This window comes from Nuphar pumila, chromosome 15 (genome assembly GCF_984573655.1).
Source record: "Nuphar pumila chromosome 15, dmNupPumi1.hap1.1, whole genome shotgun sequence".
Lineage (NCBI taxonomy): Eukaryota > Viridiplantae > Streptophyta > Magnoliopsida > Nymphaeales > Nymphaeaceae > Nuphar > Nuphar pumila.
Window position 1 is genome coordinate 67,163,961 of NC_143263.1, and position 19,651 is coordinate 67,183,611.

The 19,651-nt window shown below is 40.7% G+C and overlaps 1 long non-coding RNA gene across 1 annotated transcript in view; it reads left to right on the forward strand.

Moving 5' to 3' along the window:
• The window catches only part of LOC149815508 (uncharacterized), an 84,511-nt gene extending 67,900 nt beyond the window's left edge, over positions 1 to 16,611 (forward strand). The window contains exon 2 of the long non-coding RNA XR_016427812.1: positions 15,952 to 16,611. This is a non-coding gene — a long non-coding RNA (uncharacterized LOC149815508). The remainder of the gene's footprint in view (positions 1 to 15,951) is intronic.
• Positions 16,612 to 19,651: the final 3,040 nt, after the last annotated feature.

The following is a 19,651-nucleotide window of genomic DNA, read 5'->3' on the forward strand; positions in this document are numbered from 1 at the left end:
TTGTATTGATGCATGTATCACTGTGTATGGCGCATGTTGAGGATCTGGTCTCCAATGGATTATCTGCGAGGGGGGTGTATGACCAAGATCAGGTGACCCACTAGAGTGGTAGATTTCTGTGAGGATGTGCACTGTCCAAGATCGGGTAGCCGCGGAGACGGTGAACTGTGAGGAAGTGTATGGTCCAAGACCAAGTATACCATCTAGGGCGGTAATTCCTTGTGAGGTCATACATTTTTCTAGACCAGGTGATTCGGCGTGGATCTTGTCGATTATTTGTGGCTATCGACCCAGTGAGCGGTCATTTATGTTGATGCGTGTATCGTAGTGCTTTTCTTTGATTATGGCATTTGTTGAGGATTGGGTTCCCAAGGGTTTTCTGTGAGGGTTCGTATGACCAAGATCTGGTAACCCGGCTAGAGTGGTAGAATCTCTGTGAGGATATACACTGTCCAAGAGCGGGTAGCCGCGGAGACAGTGAACTGTGAGGAAGTGTACTGTCCAAGACCAGGTATACCATCTAGAGCGGTAATCCCTTGTGAGGTTGTACGTTTCCCGAATCAGGAGGTCCGACGAGGAACTTGTGTGACTTTGATTGCCATGAAAGGCTATGGTGAGCTTTTATGTCGCCTTAAGTGAGTCTTGATAGGTGGCAGTTGGCCGCATAAGGCCTTGAGAGAGTATAGATTGTGGTTATTCATGACGCAGAGTTTGTTAGAAGTTGTGAGTGTGACACACGACGTGATGATGATGATTTAGAGACCCCGTTCAAGGAACGCAAGCCAGAGCAATGTCTCATTTTGTCTCTTCATCCCTTATCGGGTCAAGTAGAAGTTAATGATTTAAACCTTTCCTTTTGGTCTTCTACTAGACTCGTTTTCTTTGATGACTCGTTGTGTTTCTTCATCCTTGAAGATAGCGAATAAACATTCTTATAGCCTTCTGCTAAACTCTCTTTCCTTTTATGGCTCTCCATATGAACTCTTACGAACTCTTGCGAAGACAAGTTTATAATGAATTCACACATACGTTTGATTCGATCAAGTTGTTGGCTTCAAACCTTTCTCTGGGACTCATTATGTGTTGTTCTGATCCCTTCAGAAGCTTTTGTGTTTGGGGGTTCGTGTGCGCACGCGCATCCTATTCTACCTAGTTCCCTTAGGTTGCGGTCTACCCAGATCGCCTTCCTATGAAATTTCGAGGACGAAATTCTTTTAAGGGAGGTAGGATGTAAAGCCCGTGAAAAAAAAATCCGTGTCGGACACGTGTCAGACACATGCTCTGCACGTGTCGGACACGTGTCACGGTCGGTCCGCCGTTTCGGACCCGGATCCGAGCTGGACCCGAGCCCGAACTCGGACCCGGCTTCTCGATCGTTCGAGAAGCCTGTGACTTTAAAAGTCACAGGCGTCTCGGGCGAGGGGCAGAACCCCTTGCCCCTTCTCTCTCTCCTCTGCTCCTATCTCCCCCTCACGCTGCCGCCGGCGATCGGAGGCACCGGCGAGCGACTCCGTCCGGCCGCCTCCCCTCTGAGTTCCGGCAGCCTTCCCGGTGACGCTAGCATCCCTCGCTGCCTCCCCGTCGCCGGTGATCGCAGCCATCGGCATTTCCCCCTTTTTTGATGTCGACCTCCCCGTCGCCGGTGTCCTCAGCCGACGGCGGCCTTTGAGCTCGGGCGACCATCTCCAATCCTCTCCCTCGTTTCACCGTCATCGGTGAGTGCTGCCGTCGGCGACTCGCCGCCGGCCTTGTCTGCTATCGACTGCGCCTCCCCTCTCAGTCACCGGCAACTCGCAGCCAGCGTCCCCAACGACCTCGAGCACCGACGAATCGCCGCCGGCCACCACCCTTTCTTCCTCCCTGCTGCTGAAAGCGATCCTCCCTGCGTCCTGTCGACCAACCGCCATGGACCCCGAGCACGCCGTCAGCGCCCCTTCCACTCAGCTCCTCCCCCGCCGCTGCGGTCTTCGGAGGTATAACCCTCCCCTCTCCTCCTTTGTGCAAGGTAGGTCGACAGGGGGGCTGAGCCCCCTGTCACCTGTTGTCGGCAGGCAGCTCCAACCCTCCCCTTTTCCTCTTTTGTGCAGGGTGGATCGACAGGGGGGTTGAGCCCCCTGTCATCACCGCTGGTCGGCAGGGGGCTAAACCCCCCTGCCTCCCTTTGTTTTTGGTTGACAGGGGGCTGGGCCCCCTGTCGTTGGCTCTTCTTGGCAGGGGGTTCCGCCACTTGTCACTCTTTTTGATGTTGGACGACTGGGGGGCTGAGCCCCCTGTCGCCTCTTGTTTTGGCAGGGGGTTACCCCCTTCCTGCCTTTTTGCTCTTGGTCGACAGGGGGCTGAGCCCCATGTCGCCTCTTGTCGGCAGGGGGTTACCCCCTGCCTTTTTGCAGTAGGTCAGCAGGGGGACTGAGCCCCCATGCTCTTTTGTTTGGTTCTCGGTAGGGGGAGGGGTCCCCCTACCTTGATGTTGCTTCTCGGCAGGGGGCTTCGCCCCCTGTCTTCTTTTGTTTGCCGGCAGGGGGCTAGGCCCCCCTGCCTTCGATTGTTTCCCCTGCAGGGGGCGGAGCCCCCCCTGCACCCTTCTGTTGCTCCTCGGCAGGGGGCTCTGTCCCCCTGCCTCTTGCATTGTGCCGGCAGGGGGCGAGGCCTCCCCTGCCTCCTGCGTTGTGCCAGCAGGGGGCGAAGCCGCCCTGCTTTCTTGTTTTCGAGCATGGGCTTGCCCCCTGTATCTCTGTGTGTGTTCTCTGGCAAGGGGCTCTGCCCCCTTGCCTTGTTCTTGCTGCCGGCAGGAGGCTGCGCCCCTGTCTCGTGTTCTGACAGGGGGTGTTTCCCCCCTGCCTTGTTGTGGCAGGGAGCCTTTGCTCCCTCCCCTGCCTTCCTTTGTGCCTGGCAGACAGGGAGCTCCTGCTCCCTGCCTTTGCTGCTGTTGCCAAGCAGGGCTGAGGCCCCTGCCTCTGGCACCCTTGTCTGCAGGATGCAGAGTTCCTGCATCTACCTTCTGCAGGCAGGGAGGCCTTGCTGCCTTGTTGCTTATGTATTTTCGGCATATGCTAACATTCTAAGCTCTCCAGGTTGAACGGTGGATCCGGCTTGCCCTCTGTGGCTCGAGCTCTTGCTTGCCTACGTTGCATGCGTACGAGGACCCGCAACCCCTTAAGGTAGGGGATTCTTGCGTGAAAGGACAATGAACTGATAAATGCTAAAATAAGGAAGATAACTAAAAGTACGATATATGTATACGTATAATGTATATATGTATGTTTTTACCTTCAAGGACGCGGTTTCGCGATCCTTGTCCTCTTTACTTTTTCGCACTTTACTTTTCTATTGCCCCGCGCTTTGCGCCTTGGCATTTACTTACGTTTGCCTTATTCTCCAGGATGCCTGGTCCTCCTTTATGTTCATGCACTTTACCTTCTTGCATTTACTTGTTGCCCTGCGCTTTATGCGCCATGGCCTTTGCTTTTCGCTTTACTTTTTTGTACTGTCGTGCTAGCTCTTGCACTTGTCTTTTTCTTGTGTTCATCCTTACCTTGCTGCTGTCTTGCTCATGCATGTATTCTTATTTCTGTCGTATGCTTTCTTTCTTGCTTATGCTTATCGATCTATCGAGGTGCAACCCTATGCCTCGTGAGTCGTCTTTTACACTTGCGTAGTCAGTATAGGATCTCCTACCTCACGAGTCGCTCGCGTAGTTGCCTGCTTGTGCGTTACGATGATCGAGGTATAATCTAATACCTCGTGTGGAGCTTTAGCGTTCTACCCTCGCGGTGCGGCTTCGCCCACCGAGTCTTGTCCCTTGTTGTACCTTTGTATTAGTATGTGCATGAGTTTGCCTCTTGTCAGCTTGCACTCCCTGAGTGCAGCTTCGAATGTATAGTGTATATCGTTTCACTTGTCTTACAAGCCACGACACACCTATGCACTTCGGTTCTCCAAAGACGATGGTCTTAGGTACGATCCTATTTTCAGGAATGTATAGCTTGTAAAGTGATAGCGGCCAGATCTCCCAAATCGATGCATTCGGGATAGATGTGTTACAACCTCTGTTCACCTATTCGATATTACTCAAATAGCCTGGTTTAGAAGCCTGTGCACGAGTAGGGGCGGGGATCCTAGCGAGGTACTTGCGCCATCACTAGATCGGCGTTACCCCACCTCTGATGCGAGACCTAGTTTCTAGGCTTTCTGGTTCAACCATGTTTGTAGCGCCTTCCCTCCTTCGTGAAGGTATTGTTGGATCTCTTACGAGGAATCCATGTTCATTCTCTTGTAGTTGCACCCTTAGTCACATACGATATGTTTGGACTACGAGAGCAGGACGAGAGGTCTATAGTAACCTCTAAGCGTGTATTGACACATTAAGCTAATCATGTTTTATTGAATTTTGCCTAATAGGCAGATTGCTCGCGATTGTCTAAAGGACCCGAGCACGATCAGCTGGAACTAGAATGAGTTCACTGCGGGCTTCTATAAAGTAGAAGCATTGGGATTTCCTGCGAGAGATCCATACCCCTCTCATCGTGGTTGTACTTTTGAACAGGTACGTTGCGTACTACGATGAGTAGGATGAGAGGACTATGTCTGCCTCAAACATGCAATGGCATGTGTTTGAGATCACAAAAGTGCGGTTAAGAAACCCTTCACCGGCAAGATGCTCGATTGGGTTGAAAGACCAGAGCATGAGAATGGGACGGCGGTTAAAAAACCCTCCGTCGTGCTCATTCGGGACGGTTCATCAAGAGAGAGGATGGATGGTACAAAACTCCGATGGACAGTCATATATGGCAATCTCGGGCAAAGATCCGACCTTCTCTAGTCATCGGAGGTTAGGGGAAATCCTTTGGGCCACTTCTGCAGAAGTACGGATGTGCATCCTTTGGGCCTTTGTTTGCCTTTGGGGATTTACTCTCTTGGTCACAGACCGTCCCCTTAGGAAGCGGACTCAGTCAGTCATTCGGGGTATAATAAAATACATAGCATAATGGACCCCCGAATCGATCTCGGCTATTTCTACGTTTTGCCTTGTGCATACCCACAACGGCCTGCTCAGTAATGAGACAAGATATAACTTATACACATGATCATGAGATAGGCATATTGTGACGTGAGTTGCTTGCTTGCTTGTTAGCTCGATAGTTCGGTATACTACTCGTTAAGCTAGGTACGCCTGTCGAGGCGTTACCCTTGTTGGTTAAACTGCTTACGCAGTTCTTTGCTTAGTAATAACTAGCTTCTCATACTAGTTGATTGCTTATCCTGTGTAGCTTATGTATTGCTTATGATGCAATAGCTTGTGCCTCACGATTAAATCACTTGTCGATGGATTGAGCCATCCTATGGTACTTGTATATGTATTACGAGTGTTATGAATACCTGTCTTATGCAATTGCTTTGCTTGACTGGTGGATAGAGTTAGTTACTCTTCACCTATTATATCTGTGGGATTGCTATAGTTGCTTGTTTATCACTATAATCCTTCTTGCTCTTGTACGTAGCTGTTTGCCTTACTAGAGCCTTACTTACTCTATAGCATGTTTTACTAGAGCCTTGCTTACTTTACAACACTTTTGGTTAGATCTGCTAGTCTTGCTTGTTTCTGCTTGAGCTAGCGTTTATCTTGCTTATTGTAGCCTTTGTTCTTTCTTGTCCTTTGCACCCTTACTAGTCTGCTGTGAGACTGACCCATTTTCATGGGCAGGTGGTGAACAGGTTGAGACAGCTTGCGATGACACGATGACGCGATGCATTCAAGGCAATGCCCTTTCTTGACGTTGCGCTCATGGAAACTCTTTTGATAGATGCGGTACAAGGTTTCTTTGAAAGCATCTCTTTTGATTTTAACTCTGCATTTTTAAAACTGTATTACCAAAATGTGACTCTTCTTTTCATTTCAATAAAATATATATTTGGATTGCAAATCGGTTTGTAAGGGGAAATCTGCTTTTGGTTGTAATGTGCCCAAGGTCTAGGGACTTGTTGTTTTGAACCTGATCTTCCTCTGAACTTCTGTTTTAAACTCTGATAAATGATTGATTTCAAAGCTTTCAACATTTTTCATAAAAGGTTTCAAGTCCACGATTTTGGGGCGTTACACAAATGCTCATTGCTTTCTTCATAATCATAAAATTATGAGGTGGCACAAGTTTCTTCATCCGGTAACATGGTATCATGCCCTGGCACTGTTATCATTATTTTCGGTTTTCAGCTAGAACACGCAATACCCAATCTGCTAGAGTCTAGACCACCACTCATAATCAATTTCTTACAAAGATTATAAAGGTTTATAGCATTTTTGTAATGATTATTTGTATTCTGAAAATATTTTCTCCAAGCTGTGAATTTGAAAAGCACATTCTGACAGCTATCTGCTGCCACTTCTAAAGTCATCTATGTTTTCTCTCCAAAATGTGTCACATTGTCTATCTGTGAACTCTCCCTGATTTTGTACAACTGGAATCATGGTGTGCAGAGAAGATGTTTCAGTTCTATGCTGGGACAATGTATCCATGCAAAATATTCAAAACCAGTATATATTTTATTATGTTGTCACTGATAGAAACATAAACACTGAGAACATGGTGATATGACCTTATAACAAGAACTGCTGGTCTACACTTAGATTACATTCATGTGGAACATAATATGGAGAAACTCTGATCTACTGAAAATCTCCCTAAAAATTTTCCCTCTAGACAAGCACTAACATATTTTTAGCTATCAAGAAAAAAAATATTCCTTTTATGTTAAAAATAACTGGTTTAATACTTCCTCCCCTTTTAATTCATTTTTGTTCAAAATGTCTTCCTTCTTCCTCGTTTTTCTCTTTGATTGATCATTTCATATACTTGAGAGGTTCGTTAAACACACCCACTTATCCTGAAAATTGGGATAAGTTGGTGTTAGAAAATAATACATATATGTATATACTTGAATATATATATATATACTTTTCGTAATATAAGAGTATGTATATGTATAAGTATATGTATATATATATATATATATGCATATTTAAAGTATATATGTATATTCTTATATTTTTGTTTTTATCTTCTGTAATTTTCTCTTTTGTAATTTTCCTTTTTTTTGTTCTTTTTGTCCTTTTTCTGTACACAGTCTGACTGTATACAGTGTACAACAGTCAGTTATTATACACAGTCTGACTCTATACACAAAGAGTCGTTGGGCTGAAGCCCAACGTCTCTTCATTAGCTGCTTTACTCTATAAATAAAGGTGTTTTAAACCCATTGCATAATGTAACAGGTGAAGGGGTTTTGTGCCCTTATGCTTATCAATACACTGCATTTGAAGCACTTCTCTTCTTTTTGTGGTGTAAAGCATTTGATTGCTATTTTGCGGTGTCATATATTTTGAGTGTTTAAAGTATTAAGTTATTTCAAACTTGACTGTAACGACCCCAACTCATACCCTTTAAAAAGTGCAGTTTTTTTTTTAAATCAATTGCAAAAATATTCCCAAAGACCCGGGCCTTTACAGTTCCACGCCCAATTGAATAAAACAACCAACCATAAGAGAACTTACACTTATCATTCATACTAAACTAACCCAAACTTTTATTGAATAATTAATGCTAGTCACGAGACAATTGCATAATGAAAAATTCAGAGTACAGTAACAACTAAATGAAACAAAAAGAAAATAAAAGAATAGTCACGCTGTCCATTTGTGAACTGTCTAGCAAATGCGTGACACCCGTAGCTTCTTCAGAAGCCAGTCGCTTCACTGATCACCTACGGCTGCGAAAAACCATAGAAGTAGGGTGTCAGAACCGAAATCCTGAGCACATATACCTCTAACGAAACAAGTGAGCTAAAGATCACAGATAAGATTTCATGCAATAATTTAGGTGAATGCAATTATGACAATTACATAATTCAATTTAAGCATTCATGCAGTAGAGAACAATTACTAAGTATGAGAGAACACTAATAAATAACAAGGATCATAATTTAAGTAACCAGGATATTTAACATGCTTTAGAAAACAAATTATGCATTCACCAACATTTAACAGTTAAGGGGATAAGTAAATATGCATGATCTAATGCATTGCAGAAAAATGCATGATTTATGTGCAATACATAAACACTTTATTATTTTTTCTTAAAGTTTTCTTTTCTATATGCATGCTCTATTAAATTATACAATTTAAGTTTCTCTTTTTAATTATCGTTGCCCGCGGATACACCAAACGAGTAAAATTTTTCGAGGTCAAGTAGGGTTTCCAGAATAACTTAGCACACAAGTTGTATTTTATTACTGGGTTTCAAACTTAGCCTTCGACTGAATCACCTTCGGAACATTAGACCTCCACATCTAATGTCGGGACACTAAGGACCTCCACGTCCAATAGTATCACTTTTTTGGTATATCAAAACAATAGTTGTGTCAAACACACCACCCCAAGGTAAAGTGTCGGATTTTCCCTAAAATCGTGGCAAGGAGAAAGAACCTCAATATCGGGTTCAAGGGTAATCATTAGTGCACACGGAGTTTTTGTATCCTCGTGGTCTTCCAAAACCGAATATCTAAGATTCCATTCTTCCGATGGGAGATCCTAGAATGTATATTACACTTTTCTTATTCATTATCTTTTTATTAGAAGTCAATTATTGAGTTTTGCAATTTAGCATGCAAAAGCAAATGCAAAAACTCGCATCTTTCCCTGCGAGAACCATCACGGGACTCATGCCCGTGGAAACACATAGAATAGTGCAATAAAAATAAATGTAATTTTTGCGATGCATTTAAAAGTAAATAAAGAGGGAGCAAACCATAGCTTGAGGCCCACCAGACCACGCCGATTCATTTCGATCATCGATGCACCATATATAAAAACCGTAACAACATAGCATAGTTGACGCAATTCACATGTTTCAAATGCAGATTAACATATGCAACCTTTTATCATGCATACGAAACAAAAATATTCATTAGCATGTATTTACTTAATTCATGTGCAACTATGTCAAGTGCATTCTTTCATTTGCATACACGTGTCCATGTCAATGCATATTCCCTTTGAATATAGGTTCTCATGTAAATGCATATCCCCATCAATCGTGCATGTTCATGTCAATTGCATGATATCAATAAACTTGCATAAGCATATCAAAGCATCTTCCCATCATGTGGATACATACTTGTCAATGCATGTTTTTCATTAAAATAAACATCACATGCACATTTTTATTAAGTGCATCTGGAACTATCAATGCACTGATTCCATTTGGAATAAACATTAATTCATAGTTTTCTTCAAGTGCATGTATAGCTGTAAATGCAATGCTTCCTTATGAAATGCACATACACACCTCACCGTACACACTGTAATTGCCCTGCTTCTCTTTTTGAAAAGATCATGTACCCACCAATGGGCATATTTGCTAATGCACTATGTAACTCAAATCATTAATTTAAATCACATACATATATAACATATTTATCATTAATACACATATATGTATATATGTATGTCTTTTTTTTTTATACCTGCCCAGCCGAACTACTCGGCTGGTCCCCAAGCGGCCAGACAGGACCTGGCAAGCCAAGCCTATCAGGTGCGGCCAGGTCTGGTCAGACCCCAGCTGGCCTGGCAAGAGACTGCCAGGCTGGTACCAGTCTAGCCAGAAGGCTGAATTGGCCCTGACCGGACCCTGCCAGCCCAGGTAAGCTGGGCCAGCCCAGGTAAGTTGGGCCAGCCCAGTCAGCTGGGCCTGACAGATCATACACAGGCCCAGCCTGGGTCTGTATGTGATCTGCCAGGGCCTGGCTGGCAGCTGAGAAGCACCCTGCTGACTGCCAGCCATCTACAATATATATATATATATATATATATATATATATATATATATATATATATATATATATAGAGAGAGAGAGAGAGAGAGAGAGAGAGAGAGAGAGAGAGAGAGAGAGAGAAGCTGGCTCAGCTAGCCAACTGAGCAGGGCTTGACTGGTTTGCTGGCCAGCCACCACCCTGCACAAGCCTAGCCTGTGCAGATCTGCAGATCTTGACAGGCCAGCTGAGCATGCCTCGGCTGGGCTGCCCTCAAGCCCAGTAATGACCAATAAAAAGAAACTAAAATACCCTCCCAATAGGAGGTTGCAAAAGAAGGTAAGGCATGAACATTTTTTTTTGAGCCGGCTCAGCTGAGCCCCTGCGGCTTAACAGGCCTTGTCAGGCTGGCTGGACTCAGTCCAGCCGAGCCTGGTTGACCTGTCAGATCATTGACAGGACCTGGGTAACCGAGTCATGCTTGGCTGGTCTGGTCGGCCAGGCCTTCAGGTCCAAAACAGAGGGTTAATGACCCAACTTCCTACTCTTTAAAACTATGTGCGCACTGTGCATGGTTTTACAAATGAAAACATGTATTAACCAGTGTGGGATTTACACCGGCATGCTTTTACACATTTATTACCCAGATATGCATGTTTTAAGCCATGATCAGACAATGATCCTGAACACATAAGTTGCTGAGCAGTACGTACGTGGTTGCAACATTTATTACCAATGTATCTAACTAACCCATATCAAGATCCGGCCACGGAATCGATATTCACAAGGAGAGTTATAAAGGAACCACTCCCCATTATAACATATAAAAAATTCTTTTTTTTTTGTTTGAGAGGATGGAAAACCAAAACGCATACATCGAAAGAGGATCCATGGATCCTCTTTCGCATATCTTAGGGTGATCACCTAGATCTACCCCTTTTTACCATGGTTTACACCAAGATATAGCATGAGAATCGAATCAGTATTCGATTTCTCACTTAGATCATGAGAGGAAACCTGTACCTTGATGTGAAAAACAAAGAAAACACGGTGGAAAGAGCGGATGGGCTGGAAAAGAAGGCTTCTCCTTCTTCTTCCTCTCTTCCTTCCCTTTTTCTCTCTTTCCCTTTCCCTCTTTCTTTCTCTTTTCCTTCTTTCCTCTCTTTCTTTTTTTTTCTCTTTAAATAATGAGTGGGAGAGGGGGTGACGTTCCCCTCTTCTCCAACCCTTTAAAGGGCTGGAGAAGAGAGTTTCTATTTTATGAAACTCTTCTTCCATCCTTTTTTTTTTAAACTTTTTTAAAGTTGACTTTTATAAAAAAAAACTTCTACTTTTTTTTAAAACTCTCTCTTGAGTAGGAATAAGGACTCTTTTAAGGAGTCCTACTCAACCCTGAAATAAAATTCGGAATTAATATTAATTAATTAATTAAGATTATCTAAAACTTTCAAAAACACCCAAATTAACCCAGAAGGCTCCCTAACCTTATTAAATCCCAAATTAAAGCTTTATTTTCAATTTAAAGCTGGAAAACGTGGGGCTTGGATTTGGATCCGAATCCGGGTCCAAGATTCAAACCCATACCCAAAACGAAAATGGATCAAGATTTGGATCAAATCCATATTTAAGTAGGACTTAAATAAGACCCAAATCCATATTAGTTCCGATTGTAGGCCTTGGATCCAATCCGATCCAACTCCGGATCCATTTCAATAAACTGCTCAATTTTCAAAAAAAACGATTTTCGGGCCAACCGAGACTCGAATTTAGGAAAGTAAAATATCATCGCGCTCAGAATTCTGAGATGCATCCAACGATAGATTACACGAATACCAAATTTCGAATTTTGCCCGAAAATAACCCGAATTTTGCTTGAATTTAAAGGTAAAAAATAAAACTCTTTATCTCGCTTTGATTGGCTCATTACGACCTTGTCGATGGAACCTGGGCCAAGCCCAGACTCAAAGACATCAGTCTAAAAATCGAGCCTCAAACGATTTTTCTCTCAGACTTAGCTAAATTTTCAACAATCTCATAAAATGACTAAGTACGAAAATACGCGATATTACATTGATTGTGTGTAAGGCAAATTCACATGGTATTAGAGTCAGGTTTATGATAAAACGTGCATTGGTGGGCTGCCTCGAAAAGTGTGCTTATTCTCCATCGTGGTGGTGATTTTTCTTTCTCTTCTAATTCACCACGAGTGAATTTTTCGCATACAATACAAGCAACTCCAACTTTATTCCGCCATTCAAACTTGAAGGAAGCAACTACAACATTTGGGCGGGACACTTGGAGACATTCATCAAGGGTTAAGGTTTGTGGGGATTCGTAAGAGGTACTATTCTTGAACCTACTCTTAAAATTACATTAGGTGAAAATGGGGTTGAGACTAGTCTTGACGAAAGAGACAAAGCCATGAAAGAATACTACAAGAAATTGGATGAATGAGAAATGAAAAACACAAAAATTCTTTCATGGATGCTAAGTGGAGTGAAAACAAAAATTACTTCAAACCTATTATGCTACAAAAAGGCTAATGAAGCATGAGAATATCTTAGAGGTATATTTACCGAAAAAGATATGGCTCACAAGTATTATCTCTAAGAAAATGTTAGAAATATCAAACAAGGAGATAAAAATGTAAGAGATTACTTTATGGAGTTATCTTCCATATGAACCCAAATCCATATTAGTTCGGATTGTAGGCCTTGGATCCAATCCGATTCAACTCCGGATCCATTTCGATAAACTGCTCAATTTTCAGAAAAAATGATTTTCGGGCCAACCGGGACTCGAATTCAGGAAAGTAAAATATCATCGCGCTCAGGATTCTGAGATGCATCCAACGATAGATTACGAATACCAAATTTCGAATTTTGCCCGAAAATAACCCGAATTTTGCTTGAATTTAAAGGTAAAAAATAAAACTCTTTATCTCGCTTCGATTGGCTCGTTACGACCTTGTCGATGGAACCTGGGCCAAGCCCAGACTCAAAGACATCAGTCTAAAAATCGAGCCTCAAATGATTTTTCTCCCAGACTTAGCTAAATTTTCAACAATCTCATAAAATGACTAAGTACGAAAATACACGATATTACATTGATTGTGTGTAAGGCAAATTCACATGGTATTAGAGTCAGGTTTATGATAAAACGTGCATTGGTGGGCTGCCTCTAAAAGTGTGCTTATTCTCCATCGTGGTGGTGATTTTTCTTTCTCTTCTAATTCACCACGAGTGAATTTTTCGCATACAATACAAGCAACTCCAACTTTATTCCGCCATTCAAACTTGAAGGAAGCAACTACAACATTTGGGCGGGACACTTGGAGACATTCATCAAGGGTTAAGGTTTGTGGGGATTCGTAAGAGGTACTATTCTTGAACCTACTCTTAAAATTACATTAGGTGAAAATGGGGTTGAGATTAGTCTTGACGAAAGAGACAAAGCCATGAAAGAATACTACAAGAAATTGGATGAATGAGAAATGAAAAACACAAAAATTCTTTCATGGATGCTAAGTGGAGTGAAAACAAAAATTACTTCAAATCTATTATGCTAAAAAAGGCTAATGAAGCATGAGAATATCTTAGAGGTATATTTACCGGAAAAGATATGACTCACAAGTATTATCTCTAAGAAAATGTTAGAAATATCAAACAAGGAGATAAAAATGTAAGAGATTACTTTATGGAGTTATCTTCTATATAGACCCAACTTGCCCAATTTGAACTCAAATGGGAAGGTAAGTGTATAGAAATGCAAAAAGTTCAAGTTGAGGAAGGTAGACTCTTCACTTTTCTCTATGGTTTGAGACCAGAGTTTGAACAAACAAGGGCCTCCTTACTATCATCTTCATCACCTCCTCCTATTCATGAGATTCTCACTAAGCTTAGTGGAGAAAAAACTAGGCTAAATATGAGTAAAAATGCTAGTGTGCTTGCTACTTCTAGCAATGGCCTAGAAGAGGATTGTGCACTTGCTGCATCTAAACCAGGACATCACATCAAGCTATACAAACCTCCTCATTTTAGTAAGAATAGAGGAGAATAAAAATTCATTTTCCATAACTATAATGAACCTGGTCATATTAGGCCTCAATGCCCTAGATACAAATATAGGCCCTAAGAAAAACGTGTGCCGCTGCACCATCAAAACAAAATGAGGATACTCTGAATCTCAATGACCTCACCATATCATTATCTCAACTAACAGATGCATTATAACCATTACTCAAAGGATCTACCTCAGGAGGCCATTGCATCCTCTTCTACTCCTGGTATGTGCTCTTGGCTTCTTGATTCAGGAGCTTCTTTTCATATGACCCCACATAAGTCTATATTATCCAAATGTCAACTTATTTTAAATGCATCCTTTGTTTCCACTGCCGATGGCACTGCCTTGGAAATAAAGGGTGTTGGAATTTTTAAAAATGATTTGATAAAACATAACAAATTTTATATTCCAAAAATAAGACTTATACCAAAACTTCATCTTAACTTACTTTCTGTTTCTCAAATCTCGAATCATGGATATGATGCCATTTTCTTATCAAGTAAATGTTGGGTGCATGATCACCAATTCAGAAAATTGATTGGGGAAGGTTCTAGGCAAGAAGATCTCTATTATATGGATCTCTTTTGTATTTCAAAGGAATCTTTTTGTAACACTGCCCAAACAAAAGATATACGGACTTAACATCATAGACTTGGGCATCCAAATATAGGGAAATTAAATTTTGTACCTCTTACCAAGAATCTTTGTAAAGATAATTTTGAATGTAAAAAATGTTTACTTGGTAAAATGACAACCTTGCCTTATGGTCAAAGAACTTTTTATTCTTCAATGCCTTTTGAATTAGTTCATTCGGATGTGTGGGGTCCTGCTCATGTTGCCTCTAAAGGAGGATTCTCCTACTATGTTGTGTTTATCGATGATTTCACTAGATATTATTGGATTTACTTTCTGAATTTTAAATTCGATGTATTCACAATTTTTAAAACATTTCATAACATGATTAAAAATCAATTTGAAAGTAAACTCAAAATCCTCAGAACAAACTCTAGAGGAGAATATTTGTCAAATGAATTTAAACAATTTTTAGAAAATGAAAGAATCTTACATCAAAGATCGTGTCCTAGAACTCCACAACAAAACAAAATTTCAGAAAGAAAATATAGACACATTATGGAAACTACAAGGACTCTTCTTATTGCTAAAAATGTTTCAAAAAATCTTTGGGCTGAAGCTGCATTAACGTCAGTATATCTTATAAATAGGATGCCCTAAAAAACATTGTCCAATGAAATTCTCTTTGAAAAATTATTCAAATATGAACCTGACTATCAAAGACTGAGGATCTTTGGTTGTAAATGTTATGTTTTAAATGATAAAGGAGATAAACTATCTTCTAAGGCTATCCCCTGTGCGTTCATTAGTGAAAAGAAGTCATTGTTATCTTCATTATGTATGTCTGACCCGATCCATTTATGTAATGGATCGGGTCCCGACCCAGTTCATGTATAATGTAAATTAACACTATGTAAAGGGGTATTTTCGTACCCTAGTGTTTTACATCTTTATTATTAATAGAATGAGAGGGCAGTCACGATAGACTGAACCCTCTTTCCTCTGGAATCTCCCTCTCTCTCTCTCTCTCTCTCTCTCTCTCTCTCTCTCTCTCTCTCTCTCTTCCCCCTCTCTCATTGTCGATAATAGGGTTTCCTTCTTTCATGGTATCAAAGCAAAAATTTGGGAGTGAATCACAGCGTGAATCCATCAGCGTCAGCAGCGTGGATCTATCAGCCGTGAATCTGTGTGAAGAAAGACCCAGCGTGAATCTCAAAGAATCTCAAAGACCCAGCGTGAATCTACGTGGTATTGTGGATCTCAAAGCAACGTAAATCTGTGTGAGAATCACAGCGTCAATCTGTGTGGATCCATCAGCGTGCCTCTATCAGCAAAATCTGGATACGTTATTAAATCAGCGTCAATCTGTGTGGATCCATCAGCGTGCTTCTATCAGCAAAATCTGTGTCTAATTAAATCAGGTTCCCCTTTCCTTAGTGAAAAATTTGATCCTCTTTCGATCTGTGATTTCCTTTAATCCCTGTTGTTTTCTTGTTGTTTTTATGTTATGGCAGCTGCAGCAGCATCTCTCTGTGTGCAAGTGAAAGGGGCCATCCCAAGTATGCCAGATAGAAAAGCAGTATTGGAGCTTTTGAGTCCCTCTGAAGATGAGCGAGATTCTTATCCATCTGGACAAGGACAATACTGCTTCTTGTGTCCATCCTCTGACGCTAGTTGAAAATAAAAATTGCTGAGCCAGTCAAGTGTTCATAGTTCACAGATGAAAGTTTTCCTTGTTTCTTAATGTTCCACGATAACCAGCTTGAGAGAGAGAGATCCCCATGAAAATCCCAGACTTAGAAATCTACTGAATTGTTAGTCTTCGGTGCAGGTGTACGTTTCAAGATCACTAAATATCCAACGTATTGAAAGTTGAAAAAGGTTTTTTGTGCACACCAACCCTATAAGACCTGGACCCATATTAAACCAGGTTCAGCCCTCGTTAGATGGTTTGGTTTTGGGCCTGCTTGATCCAACCCATTTGGCCCTCTATCAAGTACCAACAGAATTCTTCATGTTAAAAAGGAATGCAATTCATAGGATTATTTTATTTTTTAATTTCCCTAAACTTAAAAGAGAAGTACCAAAATGGGTGAGATGTGCGGAGGTGATGTAATATAATGTCATATACAATATGACAGTAACTGCTCTTAAGTGAGATGCATGGTTCCCAAGTGACGTGCGATCGGTGGGTATATTGAAACATAACTGATGATCATAGCTGCTCTTGTAATGCTCTGTCGAAATAATATTACATGAATGCCGATGTAGGGTGCAAAAACTTTCATACATGCTCCCATGCATCCTGCCCTATGATATCTCCCATGCCTAGAAGATCAAAATCTTACTTTTTTAATCAGAGTGCAGTATGTGCTTCCCCTGAGCCCAACCGTAGCGATGTAAATACCTAGCTTGAGAAAAGGTTGTGTTCCTATCTCTTCACCGGCTATCTCTGCAATCAAGTTAATGTGCAAAATCTGTTAGCAATCAACTCAGAGTTTTGGGGGTTGAATGAGACATCTAGATGGTTAAGATCTCACTATCACAGCCAGAGGGTCTTGGCTCTTGGGTTCAAATCTCATGACTTATCCTCAGCTTGCCAGTTAAGAAGAAAAAAAAAGAAATAAACTTAGAGTTTACAGACCAATTCACCAAGACTAAAAAATGCTGTAACGAACTCTGAAACTAGTGTTCAAGATACGCACTATTTGAAACAAGGAGTAGAGTCTTTAAAGGCCCATAAGTGGAATCGTCTAAGTTTGGCATCTAAGCTTGTTTTATTACATTATAAAACATTAATGATATGGTTGAATGTAAATTTGGTTCAGAACTGGTTAACATCTTCGAGATCCACATTCATCTCCATATACATATCTGTTCTACTGCATCAAATGCCATCTCCTACTCTTTTTGGTTTTTATAGTGTGGATGTTATTGCGATTATTCATGAGGACCATCACTTTGAACTTCAAATGAGTTGCAAATGATAAAAGATGTGAACCAAAATGGGGATTTAAATGCAAAAAAGGGAAAGTTATAGCAGCATCAACAAGAGGTAAAGTATTAAATGACAGATGCGATGTTCAAAGGCTAAAGAAGATTAATTCAATTATGTCACCAAAAAATAGACGAAACAAATATGAGCAAAATATGAAATGAAAAGGTTGCATGTGAAAATGAAAGCACAAGAAAATTATTTTTCACATTTGTGATATTGTGAAGAAAAGTTCCCATGAAAGTATTTGCCTTGCGTTTGATTAGTTTGATTCCTTCATTCTTTCAGTTTAATTTCAAAATTTGATTCACGGACCAACTTGCTCATGATATGCAACTAGCCTTTGGCTATGAGGTGATCACAATTTAATTGAAAAACATGTTGCCTCACCAAATGGTAGATAAAAATGAGTGATTTATTTTAAGAACTCATTATGATTAGTAGCAATTAGGTTGACTGATTTTATTCATGAGAAACCACCATTTACAATATTAGATAGCTGTTGATCAATTGCCAACTATGAGAAGAAGTACCATGGTTGAACACATCATTAATGGGATTTGCAGTCCAAGAGTTAAAGAACAACGTGTGATTTGAAGGTCTAACGGATAGATGCTCATGAAATCAAGATGCTTTCTCTAGATTTACTTGTGCCATCTACTTTAGGCAAAAGGGCAAAAAATAATGTGACATATATGAAAAGAGGTGCAAAGAGTGGAATCACGAACATAGGTCACAATTTTTTGGCAATTCAGCTAGCTGAACTGGATGGTTCTTTATCTTAAGTTGGAATGACAAAGGAATATGGATATGGTCAGGTGTAATCACATTGCATACATTAAGTGTGCCGTTGCACCTAAGCGCCACACATCTGCTATTAGGCCCCACAACTCACAGGCTGTTTCCCAAAGATGCACAGCTCCGACCCGATAACCCATATTTGGGTTGATAGTTTTAGTCATACCCAAATCAATTTCTAGATTAAAAGAAAGGGTCCGATTAAAATCTGACCTGCTATATATCCAAACCCAATAACTAGTCATACCCAAACCGAAACAGAACCAAATTAATACTGCTGGGTCATGCTTGGGTCCAATTTTTAAACAATTTTGAACTTATGAGCACAAAAGGTTTCATCAATATTACATTGTGACTATGGTTTTGAACTACGTCATAGAGAGATTGAAAGCTAATCAAGTGCTTACTTATGAAGGGCTAAGCTTAAAGGGCGAATATTGGCTACTAATGAAGGTACAAAACTAATGAGCTACAAATCATAGGTGCAAGCTCTATCACTCAATCTAAATAACATAGATGTGTTCAGCATGATTAGGATCAAGCCTTGGATCATGTTTTTCTGATGTAAAAATGTGATCTTTTGAGTTATGAAATTTTGGCACACTGTGGGCCGTTGATTTTTCAACCCCTTTAAAAACCTAACTACTTGTCATAATCACAAGATTCAAAACAAGTTTCCTACTAAACAAACTATTTAGATCACATCTGTAACATTTCTACTCATTAGTTTTGTACATTCATTAGTAGCCAATAATAACCCAAACTTAAATCCAGTTAAACAATATCCAATTATGTAAGAATATTCAACAATTCCCACATTCAACCAGAGATGTGCCATTTATATTCCCACCAAATGGTACTGATTATGAGTTGGATTTAATCTCAATTTTCATTTCTATGTTACAAATACGGTTGATATTTTAAAAAATATCACGATTTTATCATGATATTTTTCAAATGCCAGTACAATACTGAAGAAACATGATGTTTTCAAAACATCACCCATTATTAAATTACAGAGTTTTTATCATGATATTAATGCAATAAGGCCAATTTTGATAGCACTTTACATTATTTCTATTTTTCTTTTCATTTGAATATATTTTGTATAGCTTTATATTTTTTATATATTGATATTTTGGTCATGTTTTCTTGAGAAAACCAAAAATTTCAAAATATCACAAGATTTCCCCTCATTGCCATTTCCCCAAGAATGGGATTTGTGACAGATTTCATCTGACTTGGACCCAATCATAACGATCCCATAAGCTCACTAGATGACCTTTATTATCCAAGTGCTAGTTGGAGCAGATCCTGTTTGGGTGCTTCAGTATCCGGTCCAATTTTATGCATAAAATTTCTTTTAAGGCATTTGATTGATCTGATAAAGCTGGATATGGTTCTTATGCATACGAACCACC